This window comes from Pleurodeles waltl, chromosome 6 (genome assembly GCF_031143425.1).
Source record: "Pleurodeles waltl isolate 20211129_DDA chromosome 6, aPleWal1.hap1.20221129, whole genome shotgun sequence".
In the NCBI taxonomy this organism is placed as follows: Eukaryota; Metazoa; Chordata; class Amphibia; order Caudata; family Salamandridae; genus Pleurodeles; species Pleurodeles waltl.
This window is the reverse complement of record NC_090445.1, coordinates 1,095,990,890-1,096,012,390: the sequence shown is the minus strand read 5'-3', so window position 1 is coordinate 1,096,012,390 and position 21,501 is coordinate 1,095,990,890. Positions and strand designations below refer to the sequence as shown.

At 42.4% G+C, this 21,501-nt stretch overlaps 1 protein-coding gene and 1 pseudogene across 2 annotated transcripts in view; one reads left to right on the top strand and one right to left on the bottom strand.

Annotated features, from left to right (window-relative positions):
- Positions 1 to 21,501, bottom strand: part of LOC138300602 (heparan-alpha-glucosaminide N-acetyltransferase-like) — a 1,159,463-nt gene that overhangs the window by 176,127 nt on the left and 961,835 nt on the right. The window lies entirely within an intron of this gene.
- Positions 20,326 to 20,488, top strand: LOC138302244 (U2 spliceosomal RNA; annotated as a pseudogene).

The window sequence follows — 21,501 nt, the reverse complement described above, 5'->3', positions numbered from 1 at the left end:
ACCCAAACACTCATTGTCAGCTGGCTGGACTACGGCAACACTCTCTATGCTGGAAACCTCAAAACAAATCGTACACAGACTCCAAACCATCCACAACACCCCCCCCCCAGACTCATAGTAAGCCTCCCAAACAGCACTCACATCACACTGCACCTCAGGAAGTTTTATTGGTTCTCTATTTATAAGCGCAGCCAATTCAAACTTCTCATGCACACAAAGCCCTTCACAACATAAGACCAGAATTCCTGAACAGCCACATACACTTTCACCAACCCACCAGACACCTACTCTCTGCCTCACTCGCACACACACCAGCATCCTCAAAAGCAAAACTGGAGGTTGCTCATTTTCCTCCATCCATGGCAACCAAGACATGGAACCACTTCTGTCAACACATCACAGCTTCCTCCTCACTTCTTGAGTTCTACAAAAGGCTGAAGACCTGACTTTTCAAATAAGCACCTTGAGGACCACACACCTACACACATGCACACCTACCTGAGCAACTGGATACACTCAGGTGCTTCTTGGGCACTACAAATCAACATCATATAACATCCCCACCAGCCTTGCAGGCATGACTGTAACAAACGTCGTCCACTGGTTCATCACAGCTGAATGCCAAACGAGCTTCTATGTTGTTGTGCGCTGCTCAGCATTCATTTTTTGCTTTTCAAAAACAAAGCCCCAAAAAAGATGCATATTTCTATAAAGTAATAAATTAATTTCCATAGGGAATCATCTACAAGACTATCATGACTTGTCCTACATGGAGTGGTCTTCCTGATGCATGAAAATCAGTGACAATGCGGTGGATGGGTCTCCACATTTGAATGACTCCTAGCTCCACTAGTTGTCTATCAGTTATTCCTCAGGTTCCAAAATGGGTGAAATAACCATTAATTCAATGGTGCACAGGTGAGTGCTGATTTATGGCAGCTCTACTGCCCTACCAGAACCCCCTTTGTCTTCAACCTTTTGAGATTGATAAACCTTCTCTTTTATTGTGGACTGACTGGTTGGATAAGTCAGTCCATTGAGGCATATGGTGCAGGAGTCTCTGTGTGCGCTTCGGTTTACCAGTGTAAAAAGAAGAAGGTTCTGATATTTATCTTTCTGAAGTCTACAACATGAATGTCATTCAATCGAGTAGTAGTTAATAACACCTGTTTGCAACTCAATAAATCTGCTATGATGTGGAAGCAAGCATTTGCAAAACCATGAACTTAACTATTAAATTGTCCTTGGCTATCTACAGGATGAGCCAGCACAATATATTTTTCACTAGGTAATATGTATTTAATGCCCTTAGCCAAGGTGATGCAGTGAAACATTAAAAACAAAATAATACTAAATGCCAAGACATTGTACTTCAGTTCAAATGCCACAGATGCCTACAACACATGGCAGTAATGCAACTGGTTTCTCACAGCTCGTCGCTGTTTAAAGAATTACAGGTGCTCAGCATTGACTTGTTAAAACAAGGCATATTTAGAATGAAACTCCTGCTGGAAATGACTGGGAAGTGGACTTGCCAGATGTGGTACTGCATCACCACCCAAGGAGCAGAGACATCTCCCCGCGAGGACAGCGCATCCAGAGAGGATCATGTCTGGAATACATCAGACGGTTCGTTAAGTTAGGAGCCCAGCCTGTCCCATCCATCTCTTGGGTTTTCTTTTTTTATTCTTTGAATCAATACCTTCCTGTAATTTTTGTATTTACTGCTTTTCAATACCGAGGCGATGGGATTAACTTGGCTGTCTTCCTGATTGATGCTGGCGTTTCTAAGGCCATTTATCTGCGTCTTCCCGCTCCTTGTCATGTTTTTCAATCAAGGACTTTGGAACAGGACTCAGTGCTCGATGTTAAACAGTGATACTGCTCCCCTCCCAACATCATTTACACATATAATACCCATGGAGTGGCAAGTGCAGTGCAGGTGAAGGTAACAGCGAATGTAGGATGTATTTCAGGATATTGATGACCAAAATCTTGGTCTGCCAAAACATTGTGGCCAAAATATTGAGTACCAGAATATAGAGATTTCAAATAAGCAGAACTTTTAACTCCACATCTATGTACTTTGCATATCAAGGTACATTTATGTTGAGTTAAGTATAGTAAAAGTATACTTACCTTTATATAATTAAACTCACAATATTCTGGTAGTCAATATTTTGGCCACTTTAACTTGGCCCAATATTTAAATCTTAGTATTGTAGTACAACAATCAATGCACCTTGGTGTTCTTTGCCCTCATCCTTGATATTTGCTCTGCCCTTTGGCTTGGACCTATAACTCATAGGGAGGGGATAAACCAAGAAGGGTAACCCTGTGCAGCAAGCTATAATATAGCTCTACAATCTTTGCAAAATTTCAAGCACTTTCACAGATGGAATACCAGATTCTAGTTAGGTGAATAGTTGGTCCAGACTGAACCACAGATGTGCCCTCACTCTTGTGACATTGCAGGAAATTACATAATGGAAAGTGACAGCACTGTGACTCCAATCACCAGAAGTGACAAGTTATATGTGTCGCTGAAGAAGCCACTAGAGAGATAAAAATGGGTGGGGACCTTACGGAGATTCACCATACTTCCTAGCACTCAGACACTCATATTCGCAAGCAAAAGAGATACAATATCTATTTCCTGAGCTCAGAAATTAACTTGTAAACAGTGATACAGGAAGTCTCAGTACAAGAGTTACCTTGTGCATTTAGTTTCACAACAAAGGGCAGTGCTTTGTATTTACTAGTCTAACTATCGCAAAACTATTGCATGGTACACAACATGGTGTCACTGCTAAATGAAGTTAGGTGAGGTAACTAGTTAGCATAATAATGTGCTGTGACATACACATCACAATCCAATCATAAACCTGTTTTTAAACAAAGTAGGCCTTCTATACTGCAGTATGATAGTGGCATAGTCAATATAACTCGAAGACACAATATAAATGATAAATGCAGTATAATACTATTAAAGGAACATTGTGGTCGCCTAGGTAGGAAGGAATACGTTTGTACATCTTATTTTCTGTTTTTCATTATGAGCCCTGATGTAGTAAAACCTTTAGTAGAGCCCCTTGTGTCATAAAATATCATCAGAATGTGACAGCTTATGTTTTATGATAATCGTAGTTTGAATGGTTAAACCTTATAAATGTGCACTTGCTTGTATTTCAGAGTTTGATTTATGTGGTATTCGAATTAAATGTCAGAGGGATAAAACTTATGTTAAAATGTAATTTAGACTCTAGACTAACAGTGCACATAGAAACAATATTGAATTCCTCAAGGTTAGTAAATGGTTAATGAGTTACAAAATATGTGCAAAGTGAGAGAAATGCAATTCTCTGTGGTACCTAATGAAATGCAGTAACAAAGCTTTTGAGTTTGAAATGAAATGAATTATTCATATTAATTAAATATTATTAATGCTGAATCTATAAGTTTGCATATAACATGTTTCACTACAATGTATTAATTAAATGCTTTATCATGATTCCTTTGTGTTAGCATGAATGAGGCTTGTTGAAGCTTGTAATTTGTGACCATGCTAGAAATGGTGATTCAGTTCCTAACATGAACTTTCTTTTAGGTTATGTTCTCATGAGAAGCTTAGCTAGTTGGCAATAGATTTATTGTTCAAGGATAGAGAGTATGTAGGATAGAGTCCTTGACCGAAGAACAGTTTGACTGGTATCATAAACAATTGTTTCAAAAGTGAGTGGAGTCACACAGATGGAAGATGTTCCCATTGCAGACCTGGGAAGAAATTGGACTGTTCAGTTTGGAGTCATATGATTAATTCCCATTGGATGATACCCATTCAACGTGACATGTACTGATGCCTTTGACGAATTAGAATGCTTTGCGAATTCTAAAATATCAATGGAATTTGAACATTGAAGCAGTCCGGAGCAGTCGCTTGCACATCCCATATGCTGTCCTGATGCTTGCTGATCCTGATGCTTTGCTGATGAAGGTTTCCTGAATGCTGTACCACTGGAGAGGTATCTTCCCCCTGCTATTGCCTTTGAAATGCCCTTTATATTTAGAAATAATTTTACTTTTCCCTTCAGAATACTTTTTTATTTTATTTTGCTTATCTTAGCTAGTGACCTACAGTCCGAGATTATATATTACCAAATTATTTTTGCCCCTTTTGTATACTTTTTTTAATTTTGTCTACATGTGTTTCTCCCCACATACGTATTTTGCTGATTTTGGCTCGTTATAGGGTTGACCTGTGCCCAGCCAAAGATTTTAGACTCTGCTAATTTGAATTGACTGATGATTGCTAACTCAGAGCATCATATTTTTTCTGTAACTCAGACATTCTTCATGATGCTATGCATTATTCTAATTGAATGCCTAGTTTTATTGTTAGTTTCCCCAAATCTATTTCGACACCTTGGGCAATCCTTGGTGATTAAGTATCTTTATAACTTGGGTTTGCGCATTGTCTGCATGACTTTGAGCTTGTAATACATTTTTACCTTTATTCCCTGATTGGAGTTTTCCTTCTGTGGCAACATTGGTCATGGTATTTAAACTGTTTGGGGTGTTGTTGAGATTCTGTTGATGGTTGTACCACACTACTTAGTGGGTCTAAAGATTCATCCACCTCCCTGAGCATGGATTACGGCAAAGTATGAAAATGATACAACAGTCCTATATGTTAGATTTAAGAACTAAAAAACTGAATATAATATTTAATAAGGCTCGCAGGACTAAGCAACCATTTTTGAGAAGTGTGTGGCATAACGTTTTTGGGTTCATGCTAACGTGGTCAACTCAGTGAGCCATTATTCCATATTTGTTGATTGTCTTTTGATTATGTACTGCAGGTGTCTTTTTTTATCTCAGTCAAAGCACAAATGTTCATCCCTCAAACTACTGGCAAAGAGTCAAACCCTTTCTCTTTTCCTCCGCCAACCTAGATCTGTCTCAGAGATAAACTGAATGTAGAGGATATTAAAAAGTATCCTCCCTGTTAAACAGTATGCTAGACTGCAATGATGGTTTACCTACTCAGTTCACATTCACAGCAACTCAAGATCATCTTGCGTCTCCCTACGTTGCTTAGTAAATCTGGAATATATAAGGTAGTGCAAGTCCCTACCTTGCATTGCTATGCCCTGGGAAGGTATTCAAGGGTGGAGCATGGGTGTTCTCACACATCAACTCATGGATATTAGCACATTCCCATATATACTAAGCCTGGTAAACGTGGGAATGCGTCACTATGCTATGCTTTCCCAGAGGAGGCTCAACGAGGAGAAATATTTATTTTTCTCCTTGTTTCCTCTCTCGAAGTGTGCTGCATTCTGCAGCACAATTAGGAACAGGAAAATCCATTAAGGATTGTTTTTGTGCAGGAAGACGTTCCTTTCTGCCCAAAATCAATCCTGCCTGCAACGCAGGCACCTTTTCAACTTTGTTCAATGGTGCCTGCATTGGCAATAGCTGATTGTGTGCCAGAGGCAGGAATGGCCCATATGTTGGTAAATAGGGCACACTCCTGCCCTCTCCTTTTCACACAGTGCAGTGCTGCAAGTTGTCTTGCCGCGTTGCGTGAAATATTTCTAAATCAGTCCCTAACTGTAGACACCCCCTCATTCCTCTGCCTCTATAAATTGGATTCTCAATCATCTGCGAATCTACTTGAAAAGTGAGGATGAAAAATAAATTGAACTGGAATGTATACAGAACGAAGAATGCTATATATCTATTAAAAAAACTAATAAGCCCTGTAGTATTACTTAACTAAATCTTTAGGCTATCTTTAAGAAACCTTTATTGAAAATGCACTGTTTTAACACCATTTCTGTAAAGGTTTCTTAGGGATAGATGAACCCATTAACAAACCTTCGGAGGGTCAGACTTGCTTCCTACACCATGGACTGGAATTCATCAGTGTGCTTCAGTACCTACTACATTTCAGCTAATTTCCCTAAAATTGTGCTCTAAGATGCAATATTTGGGCTCATTTTCTCAAAGATTTCTCGCTCTTCTATTTTTTCAAACCATGGTTATTGACACTTTTCATAATCGTATAAACAGATTACATGTCAACGTCGAGCGGCAATTATACCTCACTTATACTACAGAGCTGACATAAATAATATCAGGATAGATTTCATCAAGGTTGCATGAAGCATGGACTTCTACTTAATAGAGAAAAGCCATCATTCTGCATAGATAACTGCTGGCTAAACATTTAAAAAAAAAAAAAGATTTTAAGTCCTGAGCATTGCAACTATGAGCAGCCCCCGTGACCCAACAAAGTAAACCATGGTCGGTAAGTGTGCAGGAATGGTGACAAAGGGCATTTAAGTACATCATCAAGGTGGCGGAAGTCGACTCTGAAGAGTGATTGGAATAACTGCCAATCTACTGAGAGATTGTGTTACACTATAGAATATGGGTAGAGTAAGCAGAGCAGTTTAATTTGGGATTGGGTTGACTAGAAGACCTGCAAGTGCTGTGTAATCTTGAGGTGCAATTGCTATGTTAGGGACAATGAGCCCAATGTATGACCATTACAGACTGCAACACATAATTTGCATTTTGTTGCGAGTCGCAAATTGCGAGTCACAATCTGTAATGTACAACAGTGTCTGAGACACTGCTAGCGATTCCATCATAAAGGACCTTCCTCATTAATGTTCATGAGGTGGGTCACAAATTACGACTCATTTGGGAATGGCCACACACACAGGGATGGTGGCCTGATATGGCAGCAGACCACCATGTCTGTGACTACTTGTTCAATAAAGCACTATTTTTTACAAATGCAACCTGTTTTCCTTAGAGGAAAACGGGATGCATTTCAAAAATAAATATTAAAAGATTTTTGGTACCATTCACAAAGGGGAAGGGGTCCCATAGGGACCCCTTCTGGTTTGCGAATGGGTTAACACCAATTTGAAATTGGTGTTAACTGCGATTGTTTTGCGACCGCATTCAGGGTAACAAAACAATCATACGTTGGCTTGCGAGTCGCAATTAGGAAGGGGCACCCTTAGAGCGTCCTTCCTAATTGCGAGTCAGTAAAAGGATATCAACTCGCGAAATAGGGCTGGTACATTGTACAAGGCCATTTTACAATCGCAAACGGCAAAATTTGCCTTTAAGACTGCAGAATTGCTTTGTACATCCCCACTGGCGCTCCGGATTAGGGGGCCAAAGGGCCTCAGAGAAGGTACAGTGAGGCATCTACTGAAGTAATGCATCATTTTGGGCACCTCCTTCAGACTCATCAACATGCTATCCCAGTCATTGGCGATCGGTTGCTTCCCCAGGCAAATGTCCTCCACATGCAAGGCTTTGTTCTCAGCCTCGACAAATTCAACAGCGACTTAGCGCCAAGCACCGCACCTGTGTGGAACTGCCGCTTTTCATTTCACAGTAGAAACAAACATGAGGCCATCCTTTATCCCTGGGACCCTGGGCAGTAAATACACAAGGAGAGCAGTGGTTCCCTTGGAGAGAGCTTGTAGACTATGCACCCTTGGCACTACCTTTTGAGGGATCACGTACACATACAGTTGTATGTTCAACTCCGGATTTCTATTCTTCAATATAAACAATAATAAACAAATAAACATAATCGTAAATGTCCACATAGGTGCGCCAAAAGAAGCATGGGCTGCAAGCCGGGAACCACTTCTTCTTGTTCCATTTCACAGAAGAAGCGCATTTGGCTATCAACAAAACAAGCTGTTAAGATGCGAGCTGCCACCCAATACTTTTTAGTTTTTTTTAAATAGTCCCAAAGCGGTGGTCTCTCAATTATTTAGGATGAGTAACCCAGTGGTGGCTGCTAGCCAACCCAATACTTCGGACCAGTAGCATCGCTAAAGCCGGGCATGGACAGGAGCCATTGGAATTGTGAAAAAGTATGTTAATTCAGGCAGGAGATAAATAGGCCCTTGCGCATTACAATGAATTGTATGAATTTAAATTAGGCATTGCGTGGAGTAAATTGGAGATATGTGATAGTCTTGGCTCATTCTTGTGGGCTGCTCTCATTGTTTTATTCTCCCAAATATCACTCAGAGAATATAGTGATGCTTGTGTATAGTGTTGAAGGGCTTTGTACGGCCAGCTAATGTGCCTCTAACCATTACCAATCACACATAGCCTGGCTATATGGTTGCATTTCAGGTTCTGTGTCAGTGATGGACCATTTTGTCTGCAGAATGTGGAATAAACCTCAGTGCATCAGGAACTGTCCTCTATGCCTAGAAAATTGTTCCCTGAAGAAATTAAAAGGGAGCAGCAGACTGTCCTGAAGTAGATCTGCATACATTGTGTCAGGTCACCAAAAATGAAGTGCCCCTGATAATTAGGAAGAACAAGTAAATGAATGACCAGGGCATAAAGGAAGATGTGTCTAGTGAACAGTAAGTGTCTAGTAAAGCAGCATATTGCTGTGCTTAGTAAACAGGATCATCCTTGTTCAAGTTTGGTGCCAGGAAGCAAAGCAACTGTGCATTGTGTATTTCCTCAGGGCTCAAGGTTCATCCGTCAGTGCAAGTCTCCTCCAGCGAAAGACCCGAAAGCCAAAGACAAAGCCACTGAAGTTGGGCTGCCGCATAATAATGTTTAGAATTTGGTCCCCATGGCTCCACCAGTAGCTGCAGTATAGGCAGTAAGGCTCTACGTCAGCCTTTATGCCAAAAGAGCTTCACAAGTAATGTGCCTACATGATGGAAGAACTTTCCAGTGAGAAAGATAGGCAGATTGGTGAAATAGTAGAAGAGGGAGGACAGTACCACCATTTTAAGTAGGGTAATGCGTCCCATGACCGTAAGCGGCAGTATTCCAGTCTGCATGATATATTCTGATAACTAAATTAAGGGACAAGATTCCCTTCCATTTGATGGAGTCACACACCCAGTTTAGAGTGATGTTAGGTTGTAGTGGGAATAAGCAAGATTTTGGCCAGTTTACATGTAGCCCTTAGGCAGTGCTAAACTCCTTAAAGATCTGGGCAAACTAGTGTGGTTCCCCAAAATACTTGCTGTAGATCATGATGTCATGACCGTACAATGACACCAAGTAAGTTATGTCGGCGAGTGGAATGCTCCACACCCCACCTTCCCATCGGAATCTCATAGTTAAATTAATAAATGCCATGTGGATGTCCTGTAGGGAGTATACAAAGGCTACACACGAGGTAAGAGGAGATGATATGAGTGCCTGTGTATTTTTTCGATTTGCCATTCTGTGGGACGGGTGTCGCTGATTTGTCTAGTGTAACGTCCAGTATGCAATTAAAATCACCCCCTGGGATCCCTGGGATGTGGACCCACTCTGCTAACTGTTCCTGTGTAAAGTTTGCTGCTCTGGGTTAAAGTCCTACATACTTGCTGTTATGACTGGAGCACTATTAGTTTGCACTGTACTAGGACAAATATTCCCTCTTTATCCACCATGCTTGAACCTGATTCAAATGGAACAACTGTCCTTACCCAAATCACAGCTCTCCTACGATAGACAGAGCATTAGTAGCAAAAACCTGAGCACACCAGTGCTTCTGAAGCTTGATATCATTCACAAACGTTATATGGGACTCTTAAGGCAAAGCTACATTGAAGCATCTAAGCTTAAGGAGTGAATTCTATATTGCTTATTCGCAGGGTGCAGTCCCAATGATGTTCCATCTGATTAATAAGAAACCCCTTGATAATGTAATGTGGTTGTTAGTGATATGTGTGCCTGTACTGCAAAGTGACTCTCATCCTGCTCTCTGCTACCCACAAAAGTAAAGTAATGCTGTGGATGACTGGAAAAAGAATATGTAGATCCACACAGATTCCAATTAAAAAAAGTATTGTAACAATAACAATAGTACAGAGGACAAAGGGCTAATGACCAACTGTCCAGGGAAAGCAGAATAAATAGTGAAAATCATGTGGTATGTATCGAGCACTTTACTCTAGCTTGATATCTTCCCTGGACCCACCAATTTATTACACTCAATAAGGCTAGTGACTCCAGACAGCGGGGAGAGACACCAGCATAGGTGAATTGCTAGGACGCTGACACCAGAAGAAATGTTGTCATCTTCAGAGTCTTTGGATCAGGTGGAAGCTTGTGCCTCAATGTGGAACGATAAGGTTCTTGTGGTTTTCCATTTTGAAAACATCCCACTTGTTGTGCCACAGTTAGTATCTAATTGTGATTCGTGAAGTGTAGCACTTTGGGGACAATTGCCTCAGTGGAGCTGCAGGAGGCGGCCGGTGGGCTGGAATAAAATGTATTCTCTCAACAGAGGAAAAAGGGGAGAGTTTGTGGAGTGCCACGAAGCTCTTTATCCAATTCTCTAGAAACTCCATAGCATTCTGCCCCTCAGAGACCTCTGGCATACCAACCACTCTGATGTTTCTTCTCTTGGAGTGGCTCTCTGTATCTTCCGCTCTGCCCTCAAAGAAGCACACTCAGGCTATTCGTTCCTGGTTCTTTTGCTGTTAGTCTGATGTCTGAGGTGTAGTCCTGAGGGTAATGCCCTCTCTGACTGGGTGACTCTTTCCACCAACCTCTTTTGGTCAAGTCACTAAAAACCAACATTGATGCTGACAGATTCAATCTTCACCTTAAGAGCGGTGTAGTTGTCCCTTTGGCCTCCAGGATAGTGTTGAGCTTATCCAGACCTGCGGCAAGAGGGTCAACAACTGAAGGATCAGAACAGTCGACTGACAAATGAGAATTGGACTTAACTGGCTTCCCATGATTTCCAAGCCTACCACAGGAATTAGTCATGAGTAGCATGTATAGCCTGGACAAAATGTATGTCGTTAGACTCGCTTGCCACCACCAGAACTCCCCAGGATGGGAAAGGTCACAGCCACTTTGTAAATGGACCAGTACAACTCAATCCGGGAAGAGTTGAGCAGCATGTTTTGATGGAGAGGGTCCAATGTGCAAGCAGCACTCCACTTAGCAGGAGAAAGGTTCAGCAAGGCTAGATCATGTGTTTAGCAGCATCTCTAGGTTGGGGCAGGAAGATTCTCCTAGAGGCTCTTGAGGTACAGTGATTAGCGATGTATTAAGGCCAGCTGGTCCTGGCTTCTCTCCTGCTTTCCAGGACTGTCATAAAGGTTGTAGTACCAAAATGTTGATGATCAATTACCTGAGGGCAGGGGTTGAAAAGCAATATCTGGGCACAGTAATTAGCCACGTTAAATTACCACATAGTATCTCGTTGTGATCTGGGTTCCCTTGCCAGCACCAGTCAAACCAGAGGGGAGCGTAGCTGGCAATCCCCAGCACAAGGAGTCCATAAGCAATCTGGTCTTGTAGAGGGCTCTGTCAACCACAACACAGGAGAACACAGGGACTAGTCATCTAGAGCCACGGTTGTGTATCAGGCACCAACTTGCCCCAGGGAAGGCTGGACTGGAGGCACTAAATAAGTATGATATGATTGTGAGGAGAGTTAAGGCCAGTTACTGCTATAATAATCACTGCTGTGGGGGTGTCTCCATAGTCTGGCCCCCACAGCGCCCACCCCATCTTCACCACCAGTTCTGGGCTTTGGTCTCAGCCAATTGGCTAAGTGCCACTTCCTAGGAACAGGCAACAGTGTATGGCTCCGCAATCCCAGGAACTCTGGACACCAGGTCCAACTGTTGAGGCCTGCAGAGGCAAGCCCTTTATACCAGGGTCCGCGTTGGACAGTCAGGGCGGACTCCAAGAGCAGAAAGGCCCTGATGAGCTCACGCATCTTTGATTGAACACCTACAGCTCCATAACACCCCCAGGTTGCAGAGAGCAGGCGAAGGCAGTCCAGGACCAATCCTACAAAGATAAACAAGTAGGGTCCAAACATTGGACCACCGGGCCCAGTCACAGCCCTAGCTGTATGTCCGCCCATTCAGCTACCACACCCCGCAAGGGCTCACTGCCTGCAGCTAGGGTCCCCACCGTCTGCACAATCCGGGCATCGAGGATGCAAACGGGCAAGGGGCTAAATGGATACTGGGGCCAATGGGTCGGGAGCCAAATCTTGGTGCATCCACCATCATTGCTTCCAGACCCACGTCCATTCTCACTCATCCAAACTCATCTGAAGAAAGTAAGACTTGAGCACTTGCTCGATTGTTATAATTCAGGAGGGATATTTACAAGCACTCCAACAAATTCAGGGTTTATCAGCTACCATTATTAACATTGCTTTGCTTTATGAAGGCAGATAGGTTTTATAGCAAAACAGTTGTGAGATATATTCTGAAGTCCATTAGACCTACTTTACTAATTTAAGTTATTGTCTTAAGATCAGTTGGACAAATTGTTTTGTATAGATCAGAAGGGCTGGACTGTCCATCTTGCACTCAAAAATTCACCCGTAGGTCCGTAACATGAAGCAGCTTTCAGCACTAGATCTACTGAGGATCCTACACCCATCCACTTCTGCAGCTCCAGAAAATGTCATAAATACAATATTTGCTACTGTGGAGAAATAATTTTCCTGAGCCCTACCCTAGATCCTAACCTACTGTACTATTTATGGAGCTTATTTAAAAAGCTACTTGTGGAACCTATGGCTTCTAGGCAGTATATTACAAAACATATGTCTTTTGTAGCCACATTTGTAAATAAACATTGGCAAAGCCAACAGGTCCCCCTTTCTGTGAGTGTCAAGTTGTTGGCGATGCCAATGTTTGTCTGCAACATACAGTTTAAAAGAAGAAAAATACAAATAATCAAAATACTGGAAGAAATGCAAACACATATCTTATGATATGTTAAAACTGTACACTTAACTCTTTTTAGTCTTTATAAATGTCTGGTTCATTTTTCAAATGCTTTTCACACAGGAAGCTCTGAAGATATTTTAAAAAGATTTAGGAATAGTCAAGATATAAAGAGACAGGCTTGTCAAGGCGAAATGTACTTTCCATAGGATTTAGCCATTTGGTCCTCTAGTGGTAGCCCATGGGGCAGATTAATCGGCCTATAGGAGAAGTGCTATGCTAACTACATCTTCTGCCTTATATGCCAACTGAGTGAGTGCAGGAGACGGCCCTCCCCAGCACCAAAAGCCTTTCTATGCCAAAGCTTGTGCTTTAATGGAATTTGTAAAATGCAGGAAATAAAACTGAAATAAGTCTTAAAGTCTGCTAGTCAGCCATACTCGTGCAACAACTAACCCTGTTACTGGTTATGCATACATGCTGGGGGGTACTTGCGGGGTAAGCAGCACATGAGAGAGAGTGCTGGAAAACACTTGCACTCTAATGAAGTGCTAAATGAAATAGAAAAAAGTATTTCATACATGTGAGAAGTGGAAGTATACAAGTCAATCAAAAGGATCATAAAGAAGTATGCCCTATAGGAGGGTCTAACACAAGAAAAGGAAGGCCAGCCATCGAATGAGAAGCAATTAAGTGAGCCATGATGATGGAAGTTCCTCTGAAGGCACAGAGATCACCGCTGGACCGGCAGTGATCTTTCAATATGGTGTATCTATGGGCCAACTGCCAAACTCCAAATCAGGTCTTCTGGGTGAATCCATAGCTATCTCATTCCCTTTAGTAATGGTATTAGTTTTATCCACATATTAATTTCTGCAGGACAACTTTATTTCTGTCTCAAATAAAAGTTGTATCTTTCAAGACCCAAATTTGGTTCTTCACTAAAATGTTTTTTTACGGTCTTAGTAAAGCATCTCCTTACTTATACCTTCCTCGTTGCCAAAATGTTATACACTGGTATGTAAAAGAAATGTGAGAGGGCTCTGGGTTTCGATCGAAGTTTTCTAGAAAATAAAACAAGAGCCCAAGCCATGAGCGACCTGCGTGGTCACCACCAGCAGTCAGATACCCGTCAGGGTAGGAACACTGTAACAGAGCTTGACTAACTAAAGGCGATAGAGAAAATAACGTTCTAACAGTTAAAAACCCAAACAAATACAAAAAGGTACATAAGGCATACACTGTATGTTCAAATAAATAAAAATAATGCATTTGAAGATAACACAGAGCTATAATTGTAGACCAGAAAGAAGACTGACCATTGGAGGCTCAGCTGAATCTCTGCAGGGGATGAAGGATTGCTCTGGAACAGTCCTCACTGGCCAACATCCCTATGGCCAAGGTGTAGGGTTCCCTAACCAGAGCCCGAAAGCCGTGTCTACAGAGAGCCTTTCACCGATTGTGTTCGTCACTTGATCAGACTCCCTGTCTGTTGACCCGAGCTGACTGCTGGAGCAGGTAACTTTGAAAATGGCCCTCGGGGATCTTTCTCACCTCTGTCCGTTTCGCTGTCTCCGCCTCTCTCGCTCTCTCTGCTGTCTGTACTCCTGTCTCGGTGACTCTACACACAGCGTTCTGCTAAAATATTTTATCTCTTCATCTGCAACTACGATTTTCAAACTTATGAATAATTCAAGATTGTTTGGCATTTTTCTGGCAGGAATTGAGCAATCAAATTCAAAGTTTGCTTCCAAACAGGGCTCCCTAAAGTATGTTTTGCCGTGGGCCCCAAAAACCCTTAAAATGAGGCTGCTCTGGGGGACCCACAATGGCTCTCTGATATTACTTTAATGCACCTGTGTTTGTTTAGGCTCAGCCTAGTTGTTTGGTTTTGAATTCTTAACTGTAACGAGTTTTTTTGAGCCGGGCTCAAAACAATCTGCACGTATTTCCTCTCCTGCTGAGGAGCCCAGTAGTAACCCATCCCTCCACACAAGCTTTGCTTGGGAATGCTGAACAGCTGTGTTTGCTCCAGTTGGCTCCTTTTCAAGTGCTCCCAACGAGCACATGATGGATGGAAGGCCCGCAACCCTAGGAGCAGGTGCTGAAGCAGAACCATGTAGATGGGGACCTGTAGCCTTGTTCTTGGGGGAATCAGTTTAAAGTGTGTTGACTGAGGAGACATCAGGTCCTGTGTGAAATTTCCTTGTGATAATGAGACAGGGAACAAGGGTGTTGTTTGACCGGAAGCCGCACTGTTGCAGGGGTTACTGGAAAGTGCAGGAAGTGCACAAGAAATGTGTCCCGCTAAGGCATAGATGGCAGGTCTGTAAAAATAGGAACATTTCAACAGTGCATGTTAAAATTCTTTTGGTCTGCCACAGACAGTGTCGGGCTGGTCTATATGGCAATCAGGCAGTGCCCGATGAGCTGGTCTGACAGATCAGGGTGTGGGCCGGTTTTCTAGCAATCTACACGCTGGTTTTATGGCCAAGTGGGTCGGATTTTACAGTTGATTTCTTTAGCTCCAGGTGAGCTGGTTTTTGCTGCTGATTTCCCCGGTGAAAGGACAAATATTGCTCGCAGAAATGCATCCCATACCTTGCAAAATACTCATACAACGTGTCTTTGCACATTCAAAACTGTCCTGATTTGCAAATTTGGGCCACTTTTTTAGCTAAATGGTACAGGGAAGTTTTAAGGCATGAGCAAAGTGAGCTCTGGCCCAGGGCCCCTATCTTTCAGAGGGCCTCTTGATACAGCCATCTCTGTTCTGCAGAGTCTTGCCCTGGTGACCTTGAATAATTATTAAACAGATTGCTTTAACAACTGTTATCCTTTAGTTTATGTTTAATGTGTGGGATGTGTGAGTCTATTACAGATATTTTGCAGAGAAATGTTGTGGTTATGTCCCATGCAACATCCATGAAAAGAAGTTTCTTTTAGATCAGGACCTCACATATAATAAATGGGAGGGTGTCACAGAGATTATTTGCACTAATAGTAGTGAGCTGCTGCTGGTTACAATATTAAAAACACAGGTCACTATCCCTGAATATTAGATGGAAATGCATTTAGAATTTGGATGAGTGTGCCTTTGCACTATCAGTGACCCGGCCAAAAAGGGCATGAAATAGCTGAAGTTGGATCAGAAATTCAAAGCTGTTTCAAACAGGGGCCCCTAAAATACGTTTTTGCCAGGGCCCCCAAAATCCTTAAGATGTCCCTGATGGGTACGCTACTTGGCCACCTTTATTTTGGCACCCTGGACTGTTCTGATTTCAGTCCAACCAAGAACGGAGTGCTGGCCTTATGTAAAGCTTATCTAATGAAATTTAGTGGAATCACTTGAAAAGGAAAGAACTGATGTTGTCGTATTGACTGACTTGTATAAGGAAAAACTAAATGGTTATACAGAGGAAAATCCAGAGGCTAGTATGGCAGTATAGATAGCAGGGGAAGTGGAGGGAATAAAGCCTTTGGTAGAAGAGGAAATCTGGAGAGAAGGAGACACTGCTGCAAGAGTAGGAGTGGAACTGGAATTCATAAGTACAAATATAAAGGATCTGGTGTAGTGATGGCAGGGCTTTCTGGAGGGTGCCATAATTCCAGCACAGGCATTGCTGTCATCATGCTGCAGTTTTCCACGTGGCAATTATGGGAGGAGATACAGGACTAGATTTACAAGGCCCTTGGGCCTCCTTGCACCACACTAGCATCATTTATTTACACTAATGTGGCGTTAAGGAGGCCATTCCCCAGCTCCAAATTTACAAGCATTGCGCCACTTTGTAACCCCTTCGCCACATTATGGCTATGCCAGGCATAATGTATTCAAGGGGGGCGTTCCCCTGTTAGGAGGCCCAAAAAAATGGCACAGTAAAATCTACAAGATTTTACTGCGTCATTTTTTCTGTCATTTTTAACGCCTGCACAGGGCAGGCGTTAAAGTGACGAACCCATAGTAACATAGGGGCCTCCTGAATACTTTTCTGCATTAGCACCATAACTTATGGCGCTAATTCTGCAAAGCGCCACAATAGCATCATAAATTAAGATGCTATTGTGGAAACGACCGCCATGGTGTGCTGTATCGTAAATACGGCACAACCACTGTGTTGTTAGGTGGGGCAGGGGAGACACAAGCTAAGTGGCGCATAGGGATCGATGCGCCACTTTCTTGTAAATCTGGGCCATAGGGCTTAGATCTCTTAGTAATAGGCACTAGGCACATAATCATCTCATGAAGTATGTTAAATGAATTCTGAAAAGCATTGCCTTGGCTGAGTGCTTCATGAGGCTAGAACAACAAAAGGGATGCAAAGTGCGCACTTTCCAGGGTTACTGATAAGAATATTGGTACAAAACTATTGAGTTGCATGAATATCATGCCTAAATTATCCTTGATCCAAAATATCGAGGAACAGAACACACGAGGAGCGAATATCTGTTTTACAGGTATATAATTTCGTTTTTAAAAATATTGTTGTAATTATTATCATTTACTTTAATATAGTTTTATTAAATACTGTTTTTAATTATTTTTCAATTTTAGTTATATTAATTTTAGGTGCTAGCATTTTTGGAATAATCATTTAACTTTTTAGTATAGACTATAATTTTTTAATGGGTGATTATTTTTTACATTTAATTAGTAATTAGTAATTTATAATTTACTACCAGGTTGTTGGGTTTGTAGTGGGATGGGACGAGACGCAATGTAAATTATGAATTATTTTATTTTTTAATAAATTTGTATGTTCATTTAATGTTTATTTGGTAATTAATTATGCAAATTCGAGAATTAATTAACAATTATTTTAATTATTTAAGATTATTTTGTGGCTTTTAATGTGTAAGTACATTTTTCTACAGTTTAGTTACAACAGTTTAGTTACTAATTTCTAATTTACTATTGGTTTTTAGGTTTGTAATAGAATAGTGTAGAAAGTTATTTGAATTGTTAATGGATTTTTTTAATCTTAATTAGCTCTGGCATGTCCATTTTCCTTCAATGGGACCAGATTTAATTCCTCTGGTTCTGGCACTAAGCCAAATGAAACTTAAACAACTCCAGTGTAATTTGCTCATTTTTGGTAATTTCACGTAACGCTTGTTATGCAAAATTCCCCAAATTGCACCACACCATAAAATTATGCGTGCATAAAATTGGGCTACTAGCATGCAGGACTAACGGAACGTCCATAACATAAGCTTCTGTTTTTCATGCCACTTTTATTTTTTAGTATTCCTGATAATAGTACACTTAGCCCTGGCACTAAAGCTTGCCTGGTGTCTAGGTTGTGATGCTTCTCCACCTACTTATCACTCTGGCCCAGATTCCTAGATTTTAAAGGTTATGTATGGTATGGCTTCATTTATCATCACTACAACACTTACCAAGGTTTCCTCTGTCTTACACTACCCCAGTTTTCTGGACCTGAGACTGTCCCAGGTTTTTTATTCTAATACTGCCCATGGTTTCCCTGGATCTGAAATTTGGTCCAGTTTCCCCTTTTTCTGAACTGTTCCAGCTTCCCCGTTTACTGATTTTAATACTGGCCCAGTTCCCCTGATTCTAACACTGATCCATCTTTTACTGGTTTCTGTGATTATAGTCAGGGTTCACCTGGGTCTAATGATGGTCAAGTATCCTCGACTGTGATACTGCTCGGAATATCTGATTCTAAAACTGCAACTGTTTCCCCCTGATCCGTTTCGGATACTCAGCAGATGGGTTTTTAAAGGGAGAAAATTCTATCAGTGGGACCGGTGGACTCTCGCCAGGCTAGCACTGTAATTAAAATGTTTCCCAGCATGTCACATGATCTTAGAATAAGTCACCGATGCTGCCTGTGGGGCGGAAGTTCTCCTTAGCGTTAAGGCTGACTGGAAAAGGTGCACCATGGGTCCTTATCTGATGACATTCTTGTGCAGAGGACAGCCGTCTACTAATGCAATTCACCCTGATGAGAATTGGAAATGAGGGGCCATTAGGCGTCCCTTTGCGGAACAGGCCCTAAAAACCATTAGGGCTTTATCTAGATTTTGAAAATCGCACTGTGCTTCTCGATGTGGGGGCACGGTTGAGAATTAATTAGTCTGGTCATTCAAAGGTGTATTGCACTGTTCTCTTCTCTATGTTGTTTTAATTGATAAAACGATGTGCAATCTGACGTAGAGTGTGGCAGTTTGTTCAAAGAAAATTAGCACTAACACAAAATAGCATCCTCCACAAGTCCCCCTTCCTCAGTCCTGATCCCGTCCTGCTCTCCTGAACTATACATTTGTTTTCTTCCCCCCAGTTGGTAGAGACAGAGGGAGTTGGCACCATATGATACTATTGGGCATTTTTAAGAAAAGTGGCGCTGCACACAGTCCTGCTCCACTTTTCTAGCGCCCCTTAGCGTCCCCCTAACGCCACCATGTGTGTGCCATATTTAAAATACGGCAGACCATGGCGGTAGTTAGGGGAGTAGCTTTAGAATTCTTGACGCTAGTCCATAGCTTTACAGGATAAGCGTAAAAAATGTTAATGATAAACCTGCAAAGCTCATTGAGGCCCATTGTAATCAATGGTGGGCCTCTTTTTAACGCCTGCTCTGAGCAAGCATTAAAAATTCCGGAAAAAATAATGCAAAGTAATCTCTTAGATTTTTTGCACCATTTTTTCGGCACCTCTAACAGGGGAACACCCGTTTGCATACATTTTGGCTGGCGCAGGCATAATGTAGCGCAAAGGGTTACAAAGTGGTGTAATGCATGCATTGCGACACTTTTTAATATAGCATGGGGATTTTGGCCTTGTTGGGCCACATCAGTGTAAAAAAAAATATGCTAATGTGGCGCAAGGAGACGCTAAGGCCTCTTAAATATGTCCCTATGTCTCCTTTCGTCTTTTTCAGTCCAGGCAAGTGACGTTAACTTCCTGCATCTCGAATTCAAACAGAATATGATTCCCACATAAAATATATTGTTTTTGCAGTAAGTTTCAAAAAGAAAGGCCAAGATTTCCCAAAATGTCAAACACGGCAATAGGGTTGTGTGACAGGGAGTGTAATGCCTTGCAGACTGCCCTGTTGTAGGGATTATTGCATAATTGCCGACATACTTCAGCGTGGGCGAACTACTGTCTCTCCCCTTTGTGCTGCATGGTGGCCATGGCGCTCACAGAGCAAACATGCACAACAGCGTGAACTCGATCAGCGGTATTGGAGTGCTGGTCACACTGCTCACAGGTACCTAATTAGAGTCACTTCTTGTGGCTAAAACACTTGAAATTGGTAAATGCTTTATGTAAAACAGAAATTCTCACAGCAAAAGCGGCTCTCCCAGCACAGTGGGAGAGCCGATTCTACAATATTCACTGCATTTGAGAAACTTGCCCCATAATGCATTTCAGGGCATTACTTTAACAAAACATTTTTGCTTATAACTCAGCCTGTGGTGGTCCTAGGATGATGGGACATCTTCAAAACATTGACCACAATGTGCTCTTTCTGTCTACATCATCTCTGGGTCCCCACACTATGTTAGTGGGGACTCCAAATTAATAACCCCTACCAAAATGTATTATTGTTTTAATCTCTTTCCAATCTGGAACTTGTGTTTTACAGTGAGCCTTTTGGCTAAGATCAAGTGTAGTATCTGTTCTTATCAGATTGAAACCACTACCCAGTGGAAGCAAATTTGATATTTATTGGATCTATGACTTTGACTTGGAAGTGAAATAAATTTGCATTGTATATGCAAATTTATGCAAATTACCCACAAAAGAGAACCCCCCAAGGACCGTGTGGTTAGCTCTTAGAGCTCGGAATTGTGCTCCCTACTCACTCTATCTTTCCTGGCGTTTGGGTGGACTAATGCTGGAGGCTTAAAACCCCTCCTAACATCCTTCACAGGCATGCCAGCACTCAGATCTCTGGAGAGGGGATCCATGCTTAGGTGGTAACACCTATAACTCTCACCTTAGCTCTTGGGAGTGACTGTGCAGTGTTTCTTGCACTACAGGCAGTTTGTCTGTTTGTTTGGTTGGCACAGGACAGGTGACACCCAGAAGTACACCAGAACCAGCGGCTACCCAGATAGACCAGTGGCTGAAGGTGGAACCAGGTGGAACCAATGGCATCTATCTCTGAAGAGATGGAGATTGGTGCCCCAGGGCCCATAAAAGACGGCATCCCCCCAGTGGACGCCCCGAAACCCAACCCCAAACCCCCAGGGGCGGGCAGCAAAGAGGTCAGTAAGGCAGATCCCCCAACAGCAGGCACCAGCGCTGGGAAGGTTGGTGAGCTGAAGGCCCCAGGGCCAAAGCAGGGGAACCCTGAAAACCCCACAGCTGCCAAACCAGGTGGTGGAGGGAAAGGTGAGGAGGGGACCAGGCAAGGGACAGCCCCCGAACCCTTCAATGGGTACAACCTCTCCCGTAGACATGCCCAAGTCATGCGGTGGGAGGTGAAAGACAAGGCGGGACCCAAGCTAGACAGGGACCTCTTCCTAGATAAGGTCATCAAACCAGCAGGGATCCCAGGGGAGGAGGTGCTGAGCTGCCAAGCATCAGCATCAGGGTGGATTTTCCTCTTGAGTTTCATCACTCACACCCTGTACAGGAAGTATTGGGAATTCTTCCAAGGGAAGAAAGGGGAGAAGCCATTTAACTCCTTTAACATTTCAACCGGATGGGAGCCAGCATCAACGGAGAAGAGGATCACGGAGGAGATGACGAACCCCCCACATCCCAGACCGGGACATCGCATCGCTACTCCAGAGATACGGCACCATT